The sequence below is a fragment of the Saccopteryx leptura genome, chromosome 4, assembly GCF_036850995.1.
Source record: "Saccopteryx leptura isolate mSacLep1 chromosome 4, mSacLep1_pri_phased_curated, whole genome shotgun sequence".
NCBI classification, from domain to species: Eukaryota; Metazoa; Chordata; class Mammalia; order Chiroptera; family Emballonuridae; genus Saccopteryx; species Saccopteryx leptura.
The window spans coordinates 195,076,146-195,096,310 of NC_089506.1; the positions used below are offsets into that span (position 1 = coordinate 195,076,146).

Here is a 20,165-nt window from a genome sequence, read left to right on the forward strand (position 1 = left end):
CTGGATAGATGGGGAGGGCAGGTGAGATGGGAAGGGCATTCAAAGAAGAGGGACTAGTGAAGAAAGCACAGAAAAAAGAGGAGTGAGAAGAGCTGTTTGATTAGGGCTGGAGGGCAAGGAAGGGCTGATAGAAATGGGCACAAAATTATGGAAGTGAAGAGTGCTTGCTTGTTAGGGAGTCAGGAGACCAGTGGAGAAGTATGTTCCAGGCCTGGCTGTCCTCACTGGTTTGGGTGACCTTGGGAAGTTACTCTCTAAAAGCATGATTTTCTAAATCTATTAGTTGAGAGGTTTAGAGTAGTTTCAGAGCAGAGGTGCCTGTACTGGATGGGAACCTGGCTCTGCCAGATGTTCGTAGGTTGTGTTACAGATTAAAAAAAAAAAAAAATGTGCTCTACCCTCAAATAGTTTTGGAACTTGATGGGCTAGATAAAATTAAAGGGATCACTTATTCTGCCAGAATTGTCTTTTATTATGTAAGAGGCGAGTGTTGACTCTCAGAGAAAGCCAGGTGACGTGCCCTTTTTCTTAAATTTATTCGAACACAGGACACTAATATTCTTGACATTGGAATCCATAATCCAGTATGGGAGATGCTAGAAATGATCTCAAAGGTCCCTCCCAGGAACTCTGTGATCTCTGAGTTCAGGATAAGGGGGCCGATGATGGACAACTTGGAAATCCAGGCACAGAAATGTGAAGTTGGAGTGGAGGCTGCTGCTCAAGGGGTAGTGGCCAGGGGAGTGCAAGGTGTAATAATGGGGATTAGTTAATTTCTCCTCCTGCTCTCTTTTCTTGTCTGGTGTCAGCCCTGTCATTGATTGTTAGCAACCCCACCACGAGGCAAGGATTGGTCAGTGATTTTCATTAATAGCTCTTTCAGTGTGATAATGCCACCAGGCTGCTTCTAGCCAGTATGTCCTATCCTGTCTTCTCAGTCCCTTCTAGTTTCCTGGATTTCTGCTTTTCAGCAAGCTGGGGAAAGAAGGCTGGATGAGAAAGGAGGTTGACACTGATGTTAAAAGTAAAGGCTTCAGATTATCTGCCTTTTTCTCGCTTGTGTAGGATGTGCTAGTTCCAGAAAGGTCAGAACCTTTCTGCTGTTACTCAGCCAGGGAGAGCTGTGGAGATTTGTTTTATTTTTGCATTTATCACTTTGTTCCTTGGGAAATTCAGGATGGGATTGCTGAGTAAATGGGTCAGTTCCAGCATTTCACTTCTGAAAGTGTGCGTAGCTTTAGGACCTGAGGTAGGTGAGGAGAAGGTTTGTAGAAAAGGATGAGTGTGAATAATGTGCTTGGTTATGAATTCAAGTATTTACTGTGTGTACTGAATTTCAGTATTTTACTGTACAAGGCAGAGATCACTTCATGAGTATTTATGTGAGATGAAGTTGAAGATTGTGATAGGGTGATTCCATGCAGCTTGTGTTAGTTGTTGAGATTAACTACCTTTAGCTCTTTGTTGGAAGTAGACAGGATATAAATGAACCAGTATATTGAGAAAAATGAATCCCAAAGTTAGTGACTAGCTTTCATCCTTCCTGAGAATGGTCTCTGGCTTTCACAGTTGAGAAGGGTTAAAACAAACAAACAGGCATTCAACGTGATTCAAGGATCACTAAGGGTGATGAAGAGATTCTGAGACTTTGTACAACAGTTCTATATGCTGTCAAAAATAAATAACGATTATTTAGTTTAAGAGAATGTTAGGGTTAGAAATAAGGTCCCTAAGCTGAAAAAATAACGGTTAAGGCCAGCAGTTAAAGAATCATTTAGGTCTCAATGGCTGTAAGAATTGGAAACCTTTTGGACAGAAGGTCCATAGCACTTTTTTTTTTTTTTTGCTTGCTTTTAGAGAGATGGCGTGTGTGTGTGTGTGTGTGTGTGGGGGAGTTATTCATTTGTTGTTCCACTTAATTGTGCATTCATTGGTCTCTTCCCAGATACACCCTGACCAGGAACAAACCTACCACCTTGGTATCTCAGCACAATGCTCTAACAGACTGAGCTAACTGGGGCTTGGGCTTCTAGCACCTCTTGATTGTGTGTGTGTGTCCACATGCAGAGGGTGGGAGATGGGGGGGTTAGTGGCTTTATATTATATTTTATTTTACACCTATGCTGTATGTAGGGTCTAATGTAGCCCAACTTTGTGAAAGTGCCTTATGACTTTTTTTTTTTTTCTACAAGAAACAACACTTTTTTTCAGGGTCAGGATTAAACCCAGTATTCTGTAGCGAGAGGAAGAAGAAGTTGGTAATGGGAGAGCTGCTATTCATTTGATAAAGTCCTGAAAAAATGAGGGAGATTTGAAAACTCCGGTGGACTGAATTTGGAAGAGCAAGATAGGAATTAATTTGGTGGATCCCAAATAGGAGAGAGTCCAAAGCAATGTAGAGACATTATTAGCTGGGTCAGAACTGGGTTTCTCACATAATCTGTACCTGCTCTATAGATGAATGCCAATTTTTTATTCCTAGAAGAGGGGCATAGAATTCAAGGCTGATGAGACCCTGAGTTTGTCTTCTTTCTTCCAGATTGTAGCTGGGATCTTCCTTTATCTCTTCTTACAAGCCTAGAGACTAAGGGGTGTGAGGTCAATAGGTATTGTAAGAGCCAAAGAATAGGCCCTCTTTATGCTGTTAGTAATTGAGGAGGGGAGGCATGGATTTCACATAGTCTGGTGTCCTTTGCTTACTTGGGAAGAGACTAGGCAAGTACAGACTGCTATTTCTTAGTCCTTTTCAGGTCTCTGTTTCCAGCCTTTGCAGGGGGACCTGTAGCTTGAAATTATGTGGATTGCTGCCTTCTTTGCAGGTGTTTGTCACATACTAGTGTAGTTGGCAGTTTCATCTCAGAATCCTGTTAGATTCCCTCTCACCCACTGCCTGCCTGCCTTTCTCCCTCCCTCCCTCCTCCCACCTGTCCTCCCTTCTTTTCCCCTCTCTTCCTTTTACTGAGGGAGAGCTATTAAAATTATTAATGCAGTTAATAAAAGGTAATGGATTTAGGAATTTGTGAATGAAATGTGTAAACTTAAACATTTCAAATTGCCGTTGTTTGAACTTGGACAGTGTTTGAGGGAGGGACTGATGTTAGTAAATTGCTTGCCACAGTTTTCTGAGTTGTTATAGCTCATCATTCAGATTGCTCCTTCATACCGACCTCTAGTTAGGGTTTGCCTGACAAATGTCACGAAGTACATACAAATGTTTCTTTTTTGTTTCTTTGTGTGTTCTTTACTTTACTATCATTTTGGTTTGTCACTATACCTCAAGTTGCCACACCTCCTTGGCACCTTCAGAGCCCTGGAAACTCCAAGGGTGGTAAAATGGAGTCACAAGAGGAGAGGGGAAAGCCCACGGTTTGTTAAGTTATGGACAATAGCTAATTTAGGTTGGGATTTATTTTTGTCAGAAAACCTTCAAATTGTATGATCGCTATTAACTGGGACATTTTGAAATGATCTGGGCTTGATTCAGAACACAGCCTGTGGAGACAAATCATGCTTCTTGGTGATATGGCTGAAATCTGATACTTTCAGACTGCAGCAACATTCTGAATCTGAGACAGGGTTTAAGTCAATGCCAAGGTCAGATTGTGATGGTACCCGAGGGATGTCTTTTTCCTTGTTGTCCCCACACTTGTCATCCACAGCAGCACAGTATTAACCTGCCAGCCTCATTTAAGGTTTCTGCAAAGTTTCTGACAGTAGCAATATTGTACAGCTTGAAAAGAGGCATTAAAAGAATCCAGTATTGCAATTATCCCTCAGAAGTTATACTGAGGTAGACTTTTTGTTGTTGTTGTTTGCTAGGGTCTCTGTTCAGCTATACCTACTGGCTAAAGCTTACTCAGTGAGTAGTGTTCCATAGTTAAAAGTTAAGAAAAAAAAAAGTATGTGAATGAGGATGTAGATGAAACAATAGTTTGAATATTAGATTATTACTTGTTTTTTTAGTCACACACTAGAAATCCCAGTATTTCACCCATTTTGAACCATGAACTGTGCATGTTCAGTTGGAAAAAAATAAAGAAGGTCCTGGATTGTGCTGTTCTAAGATGATTTTATGTAATTAAAGTGAAATTATACTTTCACTGGGGCCAAAGAGGAAACAAGCATTTGTTATTGTCTTGCTGTTATTTGTTCTTGTTATTGCATTGCTATGTATTGCAGTTTTCTCCTTTCTCATTTCTTACCAGGTAATCAATTTGATTACTTGTGAAAATTACAGTTCTGAGCATAATGTAATGTGCAGGGCACCTTTAGGAGGTGTTTCTTAAGGTTAGGACCTCAACTTTTTTCAGAGTAGTCTTTTGATCTTACTCCAGCCATTGTTGATTGATGTGCTTTCTAAGCACAGATGTTGTCCTTCGGGATGTAGTTCCACCTCTTATTTTGCAAATGAAAACACAGCCCAGAGGGGTTAATTCATCTGCTCAAGATCACACTGGGTGTTAGAGACTCTCACTATTATCCTGCGAAACCAGGAGACTGTCTGCTTCTCCTTAGTGCTGAGATTCCCAAGCACTTGGACATGTTGGAAGGAGTTGTTTTTAAACAAACAAATATAATACTGCAAGTGAGAATAAGCTCCCATGACTGTATAGGTTCCAAGTATTCTACAAATTTTAACACCCTGCCCTCACCCCACTTCCCAGAATGAGGATGTAGAAGCAAACATTATTCGGGTGATGAGACGAGGATTTCTCATCTTTGAATATACAATGGAAAGATAAAGTAACTATTTGTATATAAAATGACCTTAATGAGACCAACTTAAAATTTTAACATCTTTTTTTTTTTTTTTGGATAAAATATTTTCTTCAGCCTGGCAGTTTAGAGAAACCCAGAGCAATATAACAAGTTTGTCAGCAGAACGTTTGAAACAAGTGAACTTTGTCATATGGTGGAGTTGAAGACTCAACCAAACTTTCTTCTGAAGAAGAAACACTCCAACCATTAAATCCACATGATGTGTTGGTTAGCCATCTTGCCTCTTTATTGCCGAACCAGAAAATTTATGACAACTGTTTGTCATATATTTAGTCATTCATATAACGAAAAGAAGTTCTCATAAGATTGTAATAACATATCAAGATGGTTGTAATTAAAACAGAAGCAGATTGACACCCTGAATTAAGTGCAGACCGTAAAACCCGATACCTGAGCATTGTGCTTTACATATTTGCTGCAGGGGGCATTCAGCCAGATATGCAAATGAAGTCATTGATGAATGTCCCTGGGTGTGTATGTGGTTGCAGAGAACCCAACTATTGTATTAATCTTTTATCAAGCATTGTTTAGATTTGCAGCAGCAATAGAATGTATTAATTTGGCAGACCAAATAGCTTAGGACCAGAAAGTAGGAAATAATAAAGGGAAGACATGATTGATATACTCTCCTATAAATAACACATGCGACCGACAAAGGGGCTGAGTAATCTTTAGATCTGTGCTTAATGTCATTAATGGAGTTGTTAAACCAGGATGTTTTGAGTTGAACTTCAATCAGAGAGGCTGCCGCCCATTTAAAAACGCCAGGCCTATCTCCAGTTAAACTCTGGACTGGTATGTTAACAAAATTGGTGTCAACTGAATTTTTGTAAATTGGAACAAATGCACCAGGAGAATCTTACTCTAAAAAACAGGAGCCTTTTTTTTTTTTCTCCCTAAAGTCAAGTATAGTAGGCTTTCTCCCTGCAGGGAAGTTGGGATTTGGTAGAATGGGTCTATTTAGATGAACATTGCTTTTCCCAAAACACTTTTTTTTTCCTGCATGTGTTCCCTGTGCTCCTGGAAGAAAGTGACTGTGAGATTTGCATTTTCTGTTCAGATTTCATTCCTCACTTGGTCTGTGCTTCCAGGAATAATTGGTGGTGATTTGAATAAGCCTGCATCATTCAGATTTCAGAGGTTGGTCTTCAAGTGCGTGCTGCTTGTGGCTATGAATATGGAATATGATTTCCATTTCTGTTCCATTGGGGAGTCCAGGCATGTCGTAACCACTTCAGAGTCATGATTGTACAGAGACACCCTAGCTATAATTTTTCTATACGACAGTTCAGTTTTAAAATTGTAAAGATGCCAAGTGCAGGGCCGTATTGTTATTAGGGAAGTAGGTGACATCTGTTATATCTTGTTAACCAGGGGAGGAAAATGCTTTTAATCAAAACGTTTAATTATGTCCTCTCAACTGATGAAAGAGCCTTTGCTAAATTTTTGGAATTGGCCTTAATGGAAGATGCTGGCCTCTGCAGGAACTATGAAGTAAATTTACTCTTTTTATTTGAAAAATACTTACCGTGAATCATTGTGACATAAGGGTGTTTTAATTTTGTCAGATTGCTCTTCCGATGTGTGTGGGAGAAGATATTTTCAGAAGTTGTCTGTGCCAGCACGGAGTTTTTGTTTTTGTCCTCCCTCTCACCCCCACAGCTCGGGAGGCCCCCGAGGGAGTTTGTATTTCCAGATGTGAGCCTGGGGGGTTAGATAGTGGCTAAGAGCCACCTGAGGAGAGAGCAAATGATAATTACAGGCGAGAGGCAGGGGGATAATCCAGCCTGTGAGCTGGGAGGTACGATTTCACACCTGAATGTTGAAACCTGCTGTGTTAGTTAGACAGTTGTGTTGCCTTAACATTAGTTTTGTTAGTCTAAAATAGAAATGGATCAGATTGTTCCCGGTCACCTCCACTTGAAAGACTACAGGTGTTTTAAAATATTGAAGTGTAATGTGATGACAAATATTTCCTATGTTTTAAAAAACAGTAGTTTCGTAGGATGCCTGAAAGTATCAAGAACTATGTTTAACACAGCTTCTAGCTAGCTCCCTTGACCACTTTTTAAACTTGGTACAATGTTTCAGCAGTGTGGCTTTCTACTTTGAGTCATTCAGACTTCAAAACCTATGCAGTAAAGCCATCCTTTTATCTGTATTTATCTGTATTTCCACCCAGAATTAATTTTCTCTGCAGGTGGTTTGTTTCTAGAATCACAGATAATAATAGCATTTATTGGTAGTCTTACTGCTGTGATGTGGAGTAGGTCAGACAAATGCTTTATTTCTTAGCGTTCTGAGTATCTTGTCTTCCTAGAATGATTTTTTCCGTGGATTGAGATCTTGGGGCCAGCCTCAAGGAGTTTTTGAACTGTTGACCATGACAGAGTGTACTCTGTTTTATTTGGGATCTGGTGGGAAGTTCAAGTGCTATTATATGCTCTGTAATGGCTTATTGTGTGTCTGTTATATGCTCTTGGTCTGTTATATGCTCAGTAATGGCTTATTGCGTGTCACTTGGGAGTATGATTGGAACCTTGGAAAAGCCAGTTTTCTTCCTGTATTTCTCGCGTATTTTATTTCCCTCTGTTCTCTACTTTTTGCCTCTGTATTCTCCTGGCATACATTTTTCTTGGGATATTTGGGGCTCTCAGAATAGTTGCTTCCTTTGCTCAGTATCCATGTGTCGTGAGTACTCAGTCCGTGCTTCACAAAAAATATTTTGTTGACAAACTGACTTCCAGTCAGCTTCCACAAAAATGACAGGAAGAGGACATATTTGAAAAGGGAGCGACTGCTTACTGAGCACTATCTCTGTGCCAAGTATTGTGCTGGGAATTTTGTACTCATTTGTGCTACCCCGTGAGAAGACGAATGATATCCCTGTTTTACAGTTGAAGACACTGAACCTCAGAGAGGTCAAGTCCGCTTGCCCACTGTCATGTTAGCATGAGGTGGGGGGGAATGCACGGTTTCTGCTGACCTGAGAGCTGTGCCCCTCACCCCCTTCCACTTTCTTTCTTTCTTTTTTTTAATACAGGTTTATTTTGTGAGAGAGTCCCAAGTGGGTCTCTGGAAGAGCACATTTGTTCCTTGTTGCTGCTGAAAATTGTCTTGGTTACAAAGGATTTTTTTTTTTTAGGTGTAATAATAAGACTTTAGGGAGGGGAACGAACCTCATCATCTTTGGGAAGTTCTTTGTTTCTTTTTAAAAGCTGGAGCTTCTAGTAGGTGGTTGCCACTCCTACACGACTTCTGTAGCTTGTTTATTGTTGGTTTTTCTTTTTCTCTCTGTGTCTTTCACTGCTTGTTCCTGTGTTAGAATCCGACCTTTTCCCAGGTCCCATCGCTTGGGTAGATTTGAAGCCTTTGTCAGAAACAAGGTCAGGCTCCTACTTTTAGGGGTTGCTGTTTGCCAGTTCCTATACTACAGCCCTCAGGTATGTAATCTCACCAACTTTTTACCAGGGCCCCTTGGAACTGAAGTGTAAAACTGGAGAAGAAGGGACTGGCGCTCGTTCAACAGGTCACTGTGGGTATAAGCTTATTTTGTAGGATAGATTCCTCTGTATTTTGTCTTGTCTGACTTTGAACTCTTCTAGGAAGTGGCATTTCTTTTGGCAACCTAATCCACATAAAACAGACCTTTATGCTAGTGTTTTGTTTTTGTTCTTTAATGAAGAGAGTTTTCATTCTTCGTCTTGAAAGGCCATGCTAAATAGTTTTTCACTTTTCTTTAATCTGCTTCTTGAAGATACCTGTTGACCGAGGGTGCTGTCTTTTTTTCTGTTATTGCTTCCTTTTATTATTCTAAGTACATTTGCAAATTGTTCTTCCCCCCCACCCCCCAGCCCCACTGCACCTTACAAAGAGTATGCTAATGAATGGGGCTGTTAGATTTGTTTTTTATGGAAATCCCAACTGTCATTAGAGTACTATATTTTCATCCCTTCTGGGCCAAGATGGGCCTCCACACAGTTTGTCTTCTAGGATTCAGGATTCAGACCTGGCTGATGACCTTCCCTTGAGAGTAGTATCACACACACACACACACACACACACACACACACACACACACGAAGAGAGAGAGAGAGAGAGAGAGAGAATATGAGAACCCTCATTGGGCCTGAAAATTTGGAAGACCTGGCTGAACAGGAAGATCAGTCAAACACTTCTCTGAAAAGCCTCTCTCAGTTTGAGGAGAGGAGGCAGTTTCTTCCTGGAACGAGCCGTCCTGCTCTGAGACCTGTAGTTTGCTTCTGTCTTCCAGCTGCCTCCGGGAGCACGGCTCTCCTTCTGCTCATCCAGAAGGGAAACAGTGTCGATTTCAGTTTTTACCCGAGTTTGTGATTGTAGGGAGACCCCAGTCAAAGCATGTCCTTTGAAATTTAACTATCACTATAAAAAATCTAGTGTAATAGGAACCACACCTTTAAGTACAGGGTTTTAAAAAGGATCTTCTTATACTTGAATTTTATGTATTTGTAAAATATGAGTTCTGTATTACTTCTAGGGTCTGTCTCAGATTGTAAATACTTAGGAAGAAACTGTGTATTTCTTTCACTTTTCCTGGTGTTCTTTACCTCTAGGAGGCTGGTACCCTCTGTTTACTGTTTACAGATGAAGGTTTCTTTAACACTCTTGTAGATTTCTACATCTGCTTCCCATATTTCTTCAATACTCTTACTTCATTTAATATGGTGTACCAGGATTAAGGACAGAGAAATATGTATGCTCAGGCTGATTTGGAAATTACACTGTTGAAATACAGCCCATATGGTCATTGTAAAATGCTTAGTACTGCATATAATTGCCTTCCCAGTGATGTGCTTTGTCATTGCTTCCATCTTCCAAGAAGCACTCCTGTAGCACGCTGACAGCAAAGACGTCATTAGAAAACATATGGACATGCAGAGGCATTAAACTGTCTTTAGTTTAAGGGTTGGATTACAGTGTTAGAGGATGGTTCACTATGCATGCTTTCAATCGATAACTCTTGCTTAGTTCAGCACTGCTAGACCGGATGATGAAGATTTGCAAAGGTCCTATTTACTCGTTCGCGGAGTATGTGTCGTACCTTCCCTGCAGTTTTGAGGGAGCCTTTTAGCTGTGCATAAGACTTCATCACGATATTGTAGCTAGGAGGCTCCTCTGGGGTGTTTCTTCCAACTGCGCATGCCTTGTGCAGAGTTCTCTCGGGTTATTCTTCAACCGCTGTTTTCCTGAATGTAAGTCCAAAGTAGGCTAAGCCAGGAGGTTGTTGAGAAGTAAAAAGTGAGTAAGTATTGGAGTCAGGACGCCTCTGGTTGGCTGTCATATTGCTCAAGTTCATATACATCGTTGTATCACATCTGTCTCCACATAGGTCCCGAGTCCACCATCCTTCTTCCTTGCCCCATTAAAGTGGTGATATTTTTGCAGCCCACAGGCTCAGCGGTAGGTTCCAAAGGCCCAGGGACCGTGTGACAGGGCATGGAAGGAGACGCCCTTCCATCTGCCTCATGGAGTTGGATCCCCCCCATCCAGACATGCCTGCTGTGTGGTTGTGGATACAGTTTTAGGGGTGCAGCAGTTCTGAGACGTGGTATGCTTTGAGTTTTCAGGGAATTTGATGCAACTGCCAGTGAATAGTTAAGTGAAATTACAGAATGGAAAGACATTCATCAAATTTAACATTAGAGTCTAACAGAAATAACATGGACTTGGAGATTTTCTCAGCAAGAAAGGTCTTTGGAAATCATTGGGCGGTGGTTTAACTCAGGGACATTTGAGTCAGTTGACCAGAGCACCACCTTTACCTGTTGTATGTATAAGGATGAGTTTTTGTGGGAAGGAAAAGGAATCTGGATTGTTTTATTTTTTCATTCAAGAAATATTTACTAATTGTTTCTATGTGCGAGGTACAGAGGATGCAGTAGTGAATAAGAGAAATAGAGATCTGCTTTGTTGGAGTTTATACAGTGTGTCCATAAAGGCCTGGTGCACTTTTGACCGGTCACAGGGAAGCAACAAAAGACGATAGAAATGTGAAATCTGCACCAAATAAAAGGAAAACTCTCCCAGTTTCATACGTATTCAGTGCAGTTCGATGTGGGCTCACGCACAGATTTTTTAGGGCTCCTTAGGTAACTATCCCGTATAGCCTCTACAGACTCATCACTGACTGATGGCCTACCAAAACGGGGTTTCTCCACCAAACTGCCGGTTTCCTTCAACTGCTTATCCCACCAAGTAATGCTATTCCTATGTGGTGGCGCTTCGTTATATACGTGCCGATATTCACGTTGCACTTTGGTCACGGATTCGAATTTAGCGAGCCACAGAACACACTGAACTTTCCTCTGTACCGTCCACATCTTGACTGGCATGGCCGTGGGCTGCTCCACTGTATACACGGTGTTACGTCATCATCTGCGCATGCGCACATGCTGCCACATCATCCTACAGAAACTGGGAGGGTTTTCCTTTTATTTGGTGCAGATTTCACATTTCTATCGTCTTTTGTTGCTTTCTTGTGACCGGTCAAAAGTGCACCATGACTTTACGGACACACTGTATTATTCTATTAGGGGTAGAGGACATACTGTGAATGATAAGCAAATACATAATATTTGGGGTGCTGATGGCTTTATTATTATTATTGAGAGGCAGGGAGGCAGAGAGACAGACTCCCACATGCGTCCTGATGGGGATCAATTGGGCAAGCCCCCTACAGGGCGATGCTCTGCCCATCTAGGGCTATTGCTCCATTGTTTGGCAACCAAGGTATGCTAGCACCTGAGGCGAGGCCATGGAGACATCCTCAGTGCCCGGAGCCAACTTGCTTCAACTGAGCCATGGCTGCAGGAGAGGGGGAGAGAGAGAGAGAGAGAGAGAGAGAGAGAGAGAGAGAGAGAAGGAGAGAGAAGGGGGAATGGAGAAGCAGTTGGTTGTTTCTCCTGTGTGCTCTGACTGAGAATCAAACCTGGGACTTCCACACTCCAGGCTGCTGCTGCACCGCTGAGCCAGCTGGCCAGGGCCATGACAGGTTTTAAAAGTAGGTATGATAGTGGGATCTAATGTATATGCAAATGTGCAATTTTTTTTTGTTTTTTTTTTGTTTTTGCTTTTCAAGTTTATTGGGTCATCTTGACACAAACTCATGACACCAGTGTGAGCTGTCTTTTTCTCCTTTAGCGTATGTGTGATTTTATAGAGGTTCTCTTAGGTGAGGCCTCTCTGCAGGTGATGGTTGAGCAGAACCCTGAAGGAACTAAGGAATCACAGAATGTGGTTGACCAGAACAGAGTCTTCAAGGAAGGGAAGAGCACGTGTGAAGGCTTTGAGGAAGGAGTGGCTTGGTGTGTGAGTGACCGTCCCTCGTTCCTCCCAGGCCACGATGGGTAGAATAGACCTATCCAGCTATCCAGTGAGGAGGAGAGGGCAAAGGTGGGCGATGGCCTGGAGGGACTTTTTTAAACCCCAGCAATTTGAGAAATCTAAAAACAGCTGGAAACAACTCTCCAAGTCCCTTACTTTGCAACAGAAAAAGTCTTTGAATTTCCCCAAGATCACCTGGCTGGTGGTAAAACAAGACTTGATCTAGGACTTACGTGTTACGTTCTTGAATGAGAGCTCCCCACTGTAGCTCGCTGCCACCATTCCAGGCCTTTGGAGACAGAAGATTTGTTTCTCCTTTCCTGTTTATGGGTATAGTTCTCCCAAAAGATGTGCTTCAAGCGTATACAGAATTCCAGTGCTCAGTAACCACAAATTGGGAACTAGCTTCGTTTTCAGTGCCGTAATCTACCACCATTTGGTAATAATTTTAATGACAAGCACGACAGCAGCAACGGTGATAATGGCTAACATTCACCAAGGCTCATTGCGTGTGATAGCTACTGTGCTCAGAGCATTGTCACATTTAGCCCTCATGACAGCCTTGTTAAGTAGGTAACATTGCCACTCTCATTTTAGACATGAGGAAACTGAGGTTCAGAGAACTTAAATAGTTTTTTCTGTGGTCATGTAGCTAGAAAGTTCTTGAGCCGGGATTTGAGCCCAGACTGTCTGGCTTCAGGGCCTGCACTGCCTCCTGGATGAAGAGGGGTAGGAAGGGCTTGTTTCTGGATAAGCTTTCATTGCAGGATGCTCTCCCACCTCCATTTTAAGGCGGTTCTAGAGCTAGGCCTTGGGAGTCATACTGTCTTGTTATAACCTACTTCTGTGGTGGATTGTAGAACGGTTTTCACAGACAGCCTGGCTCGAGGTGCATTGCTGGTTAAACAGATGCCTTTTGGTCTTTCCAAACTAAGTTTGACTGGAGCATTTTTCAAGACCTGCACTGTAAAGTGTTGTAAAATTCAGGCCAGTGTTTTCAAGTCAGCAGACCTAATTAAGTTGGTCTTGCTATGTGCCCCCCCCCCCCCCCCCCCGCCGGTTCAGTAGAAGCCCCGCATGGTAGCAGTGGCTAGGCTCCTTGGGAACGTGTAACCATCTTTTTACCATTGTGCTTTTGAGGACCGATATATATGACGAGCCGGCCTTGAAATACGTTTGTGTAAAACTGTGTGTATATAGGACGATGAAATATTTTGTAAACACGGGATAGTATAAAACAGAACATGACCAACACCCGTGGACCCACCTCTGGCTGAACAAACCGTAGCACTTCACCATACTTTTCTTAAAACGGGGGGCTATTTTTAGTGTGTACTATCTGAAGAGGAAGCGAGCCAACTGTAAGCTCTAGAGCAGGGGATTCTCAAAGTTGGCCGCACAGAAGAACCTCTGGGGAGCTTCAGAAAAGTCCCCCTGCCCAAGGGAGGGTGGAGGAAGCCCCCACCCCAACCATCAGAACTTTTAGAAGCTCCCCAGGGGGTTCTGTTGTGCAGTCAGGGCACATAGACCCTCTTTCTGGAGGAGGGTGTGTCGGTTTTTTTCAGATACCCAGCCAAGCCATGTAATTAGTGAGCTGTACTCCCAGCCTTTATTTTTCATTTTCTCTGTTAGCATTTTCTGTGGTCTGCTCTGCAAGGGGCTGAAGGGTAATGTCCCTGGGCACTTCTCTCCTGATGGCTATGTCTTCCTCCCCACCCCCACTGGGACAGACCTGAGATACTTTTACCTACTGTTTTGCTGCAAAGTAGTTTGGAGACCAGGAATGAGGCATTAGAAAGGGGACCGAGAACTGTTGAAAGTGTTTGGGATGAGCTGAAGGTTATTATAAAATTATCTCAGAAGTCAGTGGGAACGTAGGGGGTTCATTTTGAAACCCTCGAGTCGCATGAATCTGGAAGGCTCTGAGCTGTTAGATGGCAGTTGAAGGCCTTTTGGCCAGTCACAGCTTTCTCAGTGAGATGTGCCCCATCACTAGAGTGGCCAGTTCTTTGTGGATACATCTGAGTCCCTGACATCTTTCAGAAGTACTGCCAACTCTCGATTATGTGGGGACTAGTTATCTCCTGTGGGCCTTAGCTCCCCGGGGCACCCACACCTCTCCCACCCAGTCATCCATTCAGGAAATGGTTCTGGAGTTTTCTCTGTGTGCCAGGCACTGTTCTAGGCACGGGGCAAACAGCACTCCTGGCTTCAAGGAACGGCATTGGTACGGCAGGGGGGCCGTGGCATTCTCGTGCCGCAGCGTTCTTTGGTGTGTCTAACAGAGAAAGGTGTGGTGAAACTGTAACCCTACCCTAGAAGAGCTCTAACGGGACCAGTTAGCAGGTAGGAAGCATTTTGTTGTTGGTTTTTATATATATATATATATATTTTTTGCCTAATTTGACTTAAATTACATGCCTGATGCTGAGGATGTTCAATTACAGATGCTTTCATGAATATACATATTTCTTCAAGAGAGGATAAATGCTGGGACATTAAAGTTTGCAGGGAATTTTGGAATTAGGTAAATTTTATTTTATTAGTTAATCAGCTTAACATGATGAGAATGAAATAGATGTACAGCTTAAGGTTCAGGCTCAGGGAGGATGCTGGAGAAATAACGATACTTGCTTCTCTTTCTGCGTCAGGTGGAAGCCCCCGTCTGCCCGCGTGCTCATAAATTTGAGGGAAAGGAAGGCAGACGGGGAAGCTCACTTCGAGGGCTGCACACTGGGCCAGGCGATTGGGTTACTTTCACTGGGAAGAGGTAATCAGAAGTGAAGCTCAGATCTGTCACAGTCTAACGCGGCAGTCAGGGAATTGGACACTGGTGAATGCCATTGGGTCCCCAAATACAGGGAATGCATTAGAGACAGTGCTTGCAGTCAATCAATAAAATGGATTGTGGGGAGAAAAATGGAAAGTTGGAGGGAAAACAATAATGAAATAGAAATCTGAAAGCTTTTGGGTGAAGTGGAGGAAGACAGCAGTGGGTGACAGAGGTTCCCTGCGGGATGAGCACCTTCATCAGGATGGTTGTTGACCAAAGAGGGAAAAAGAAATCCCATCGTGTAAAAAATTCTTAATACCTGTGAGCTCTTTAGAAAGGCTCCTCTAAAATAATAGTGAAGCAAGAATTGATGCTTTTATCAGTTTCGGGATTTCTAATATGGATTTTGACACCAGGGTGTCAAAAGGTAGGTCGGATATGAAATTTTTTGGTTACTGTTTTTCAAAGGATGAGAACACTTTCTTTTTCCAGGTTAGGGTTTATTGATGGGTTTGGAATTCTGTAGGTCCTGGGACTGTGTGTGCAGACGAATAGAGTCTAGTACTTGTGTACCTCCTCAAATTGACAGGTTTAGGAATAAGGGCAGGGACCTCTCAGGGTTCACAGGAGAGAAGAGTGCATGGAAACAAAGATCTCTTTGTTTCTCCTCTGATTAGAAAAAACGAAAATACTTAATTGTCCACCTTGTCTCTACCATCAGCTCAGTGTTGATGTATTTGATGATGATAATAACTAGCATTTATGTGGTGCTTGCTCTGTGCCCAGGTACTGTTCTGATTGCTTAAATCAACTCATTGTAACCTCAGATGATGGTCCTATGAGGGTAGGTGCCGAGTTCCGTTCTATAGGAGAGGAAGCAGCGGCCGAGTTTATGCCACAGGTCACACAGCACGTAAGTGGTGGAGCCCCTACAAACTGGCTTCAGAGCCTGACTTGAAACCACTGCATCAGAGAACTAAATATTTGCTTAAGAATTTTATTGTAATATTGTTTCAGTGGGGTTTCAAATCTTTCTTAATCCCTTCCCCTTCTGTGGGTGTTTTCAGAGGCGATAACACACCCTTAGGCTGTCACCTTATTATAGGAAACAGATCTAGAAAATGATGTTATATAACTGTTCCGTCTGACCTTGTGAGTTAGTGGCAGGACAGGAATGCACTACCCAGGTTTCCTAATATATAGGTCATTGCTTTTCCCACTGCACTGTATTGCTTCCATTAAATTTTTTTTAACTGAACTAAACATTTATAAATTTAATTTGTGTCACTCCTGTGGATGAACTAAATTAAAATAGCTAGAATCTGAGTGATTTTGCCCTAGGGAGGAGATGGTAGGCATTTAAGAAACTAACACTTGCTTGCCTCTGGGGTTATCTGACCTACTCTTTGAGGACATCTTTCTAGTCTTTGGTAGGCTTACTTAACAGTGGGAAGTACTTAGAGGAAATAAGAGCTTCCACAGACTGGAGTGTTGCATGCTCTGAGGATTCACAAAAGGGCAAGTGCCTGTTTGCCTTCCTTGCCTCCCTCCCTCCCTCCCTCCCTCCCTCCCTTCCTTCCTTCCTTCTTCCTCCCTCCCTCCCTCCCTCTCTCCCTCCCTCCTCTCCCCCTTTAAGATTATGTTCCACTCACAAATACATATGTTTTTTAATTTAATGTCAACTTATTTTACCACGAATTGATTTATTTTTATTATTATTAAATTTTTATTTATTGATTTTAGCCAAAAAAAAAAGGGGGGGGGGAGAGAGAGACAGACAGATAGACAGGAACATCACTCCATTCTCTTCTGTGCCCAGGGGATCTAACAGGCAGCCTCTGCGCTTTGGGCTGATGCTCTAACCAACAGAGCTGTCCAGACGGGGCTGCAGTTATATTTTAAAAAGAGCTAAATATGGGAAGGAGGGCGGGGAACAGGCCTAAACTGCAAACCGTCTTTAGTGACATTTTCTTGTCTGGCAAATAAGATTTTGAAAGAGGGTGGAAAGAACCACCTAGATTCTTGGTGCTTGACTTTTTGTTTTTGTTTGTTTTTTCCTTTGGTCCTGTGACTCCTTTTGTTGTAACCTTTTTCCTTGGCTGTGCTTTGTTTAAAAACAAGTGCTCTGGTATTCTAAAACAAATTATCCAGCAGGCTCCCCGATTGTGCTCTCAGATAAAAGACCCCGGGTAGTGCTCTTTCTGTGTTTGAATCAACGTTGCCTGTGCACGCCCAGAGCAGAATTTAGTTCCAACCCCGCTTACTGTGGTCATCTAAAACTACATAATATAAATTTGAAAGGGAAATGTGGATTGGATTTAACCCTCAAAAGCCCCTAATGGGAAGTTGATCTGTAATGGATACTAGAGTTTTGTCTGGGGTTAGAAACTGGGGCGGGGGTGGAGTGGGGAGGGGAGGTTCAGTTTGTCTTTGTGTTTTTACCTAAATGCTTTTGGTGGTGTCATAAACTACTAAAAATAAACTCTCAAGAACACAATAATAATAATGAGAATAGGGGCAGGCTTCTAGACTGTGCTGGGGAAAAGCACATGTTCAGATTTTGCCAAGGACCCTGAATATCATGTGGCCACAGATGAGTAATTTGATTTCACAGTTTCTGTTCTTAAATTTGCAGTATGGAGGTTCCTAGTAGAAGTAATTTAGGGATGTTGTTACATATTGTAATTGTGTGAAAAATATTTATAAACTACTTACCAAATTTTTTTCTCTCTTGTATTTGGTGAGAGTACCCTTTCAGTTGTTAAAGTTTCTGCAAACTTTTTCCCAATGATTACACTTTGTCACCCATGTTGGGTATGGGGAGTCTGGATTGGATGGTTTCAGTTTGTTGCAAATCTCAAGTTCTTGTGCAAAGGTTTCCAAACCCGGTTGCACACCTGCACCTCCAGGCACTAAAAGTTAACCCCAGCTGTGTGGCTCTGGTACATTTGCTTTGTTAATAGGGTCCCCAGGAGGTAGGTCGGTCTTTCTTTCTTTCTTTCTTATTTTTTTTTTTTTTACAGCAATCCTGTGCTGAAGTTTTAGAATCACGATTTTAGAAAATATTTTTGAGTGGTTTTTTTTTGGGGGGGGGAGGCAGTAATGGTGGTGGTTTAATGTAATTAATTTCTCTGCTACTAAACCCTTTCTGAAAATAAAACATTCATGCATATATGGTTTTCAAACCTTACATATTGTGACATAGAACATGTCCTGAAATAAGTGTCATGTACAGTTCAATGACATCACAGAGTGAACAGATACCCAAGTGACCAGAACCAAGGGAGGTGAAGACATAGAGTGTTGCCAAGAGTATTCGATTTTTATTACATCCCTCAAAATTCCTTCTCTACCTTCCTCCTCAAGTCCCAGGAAATTGGGACTCTGAGTAACTATGTGCTAAAACAGTGTAATAAGGTACACATGTTAAAGGCAGTCAGTCTGCTTTTCTGTGCTGTTTCCTAATCATCCTCATTTCTGTTAAGGTTTTGGTGATGTTAAGTGTGGATTGTTTAATCTATGTTTTGAGCCAGCCTTAAATCAGTTCCTGACAGTGACTATCTGTTGGCACTCAGAGCATATATCAAGATTGAGCTCTAAAATCTATCTTTTCTGAAGTATAATTCACTGAAAATATTCTCATGATAGTTTTGAAAATGTATAAGGACAGATTAGCAGCTCAGGCAGTTATGACTCTGGTAAACAAATGAGTCTTGTCAGTACTGCCCTGGGAAGCCCAGTAAACATGTCTCAGTAGCTAGATGTCTTTATCTTAGAACCCGAGGAAAGGGAATTGTTTGGTTAACAGAAATAAAAAAAAAAAAATTGCCTTCCTTTCTACCCACCCCAGGATAATCTCTCCCTTCCATTGCATCCAGAGCACATAAAGTCAAAGGTAGTGACGTTTGTCTGAGGGCCTTTTCCTGTTTTTTGGACACTGAAGACTCTTTAGGTTCTTGGTGGGAGAAGTTCTAGCTGTTTCGGACAGCAGGCTTGCTTATTTTCTTGGGAAGGGGATGCTCATGGTGGAGAGACTGCACTGAGCTGTGTTCGGTGAAAGGGGAGGACTGTCCGGCTGCAGGCCATCATTCGTGACTAGTAATTATGTGCCAGCAGCTGCACATCTGTACTTCCCTGGCAGGCACGTGGCTCTGTGGATGTGAGCTGCCCCTCCTCCGCCCTGCCTCTCACTCCCCCATCTCTGTTCTCTCCAAAATCAACTAAATTGGTGACAAGACTCCACTCACCCTACTCTGAATGGCTTTCCATCTTTCCAAAAGTACACCAGAGGCTTGTTTTGTTACAGTACATTGATTAAATAAATATTCCTGTGTGCACAAAGGAAGCGGAATCTGTTATGGCATTCTGCAGATACCTGTTCATGACTAGCAAAGGAAGTACCACCGTTTTCTCCGCGTCCCCTTCTTCCCCTTCCTTTCCACCCCCTCCTCTGCACAGAGTCTCAGAGGTGCAAGTGACAGGTAGGTTACCTGACCTCCTCTTTCAGGTGCCTGTGAAGCAGGTGGGGTAGTGCCATGCTCTCCGGGGCAGCATGCCTGGGGCAGTGCCCACGGTGTATGGATAATGGAAGAGCTTGAGAGATTTAGATTAGAAGAGTCCTTCTTGCTTTGAGGTTGTGGGACCTTTGTCTCCCCCTTTCAAGTCTTAGCAGAAGTGGATTCAGGATGGTCTTTCAAATTAGCTTGTCTCTCTTTTATAGGAAAGGGTGCTGCTGTCATTGAAGTAGTACAGTACTCTGTGTCCAGTGTCACATGGAAGCCACAGGGCCCCTGTGAAGCTCAGTCCATTTCATTTACTTATGTACAAGTTCTCTTCAAGTGGCAGTGGCAGTGGCAGTGGCAGTGGCAGGAGAGACCGTCTCATCATGTGGGCACGTAGCCAGAGCGGACACTGGCACGACAGGAATTTGAGCCATGGTGCTGCTGGTGTGTTTTCTGTTGGGGGTTGGAGGTGGGGCTGGTTAGGGTGAATGCAGTGTAGATGAAAAAAAAAAATGACTCATTTAGAAAGTTTACATGTAATCCATTCTGTGTAAGCTGTCAAGCACTTCAGTGGAAGGAATGATTTGTACAGCAAGTGTGAAGTGACCAGTACTTCCCTTTAATACAAGGCATTTAAGAAACGGGGTCCGGGATAAGCAGATTAGAGGGAAGGACATTACGCCGTGGAGAAGACACTGTGAACATGACTTCAATGTGAAGGAACTGTCATGAAGAGAGAAGTGTGACCA

The 20,165-nt window shown here is 42.6% G+C and overlaps 1 protein-coding gene across 3 annotated transcripts in view; it reads left to right on the forward strand.

Moving 5' to 3' along the window:
• Window positions 1–20,165, forward strand: part of AUTS2 (activator of transcription and developmental regulator AUTS2) — a 1,175,598-nt gene that overhangs the window by 5,950 nt on the left and 1,149,483 nt on the right. The window lies entirely within an intron of this gene.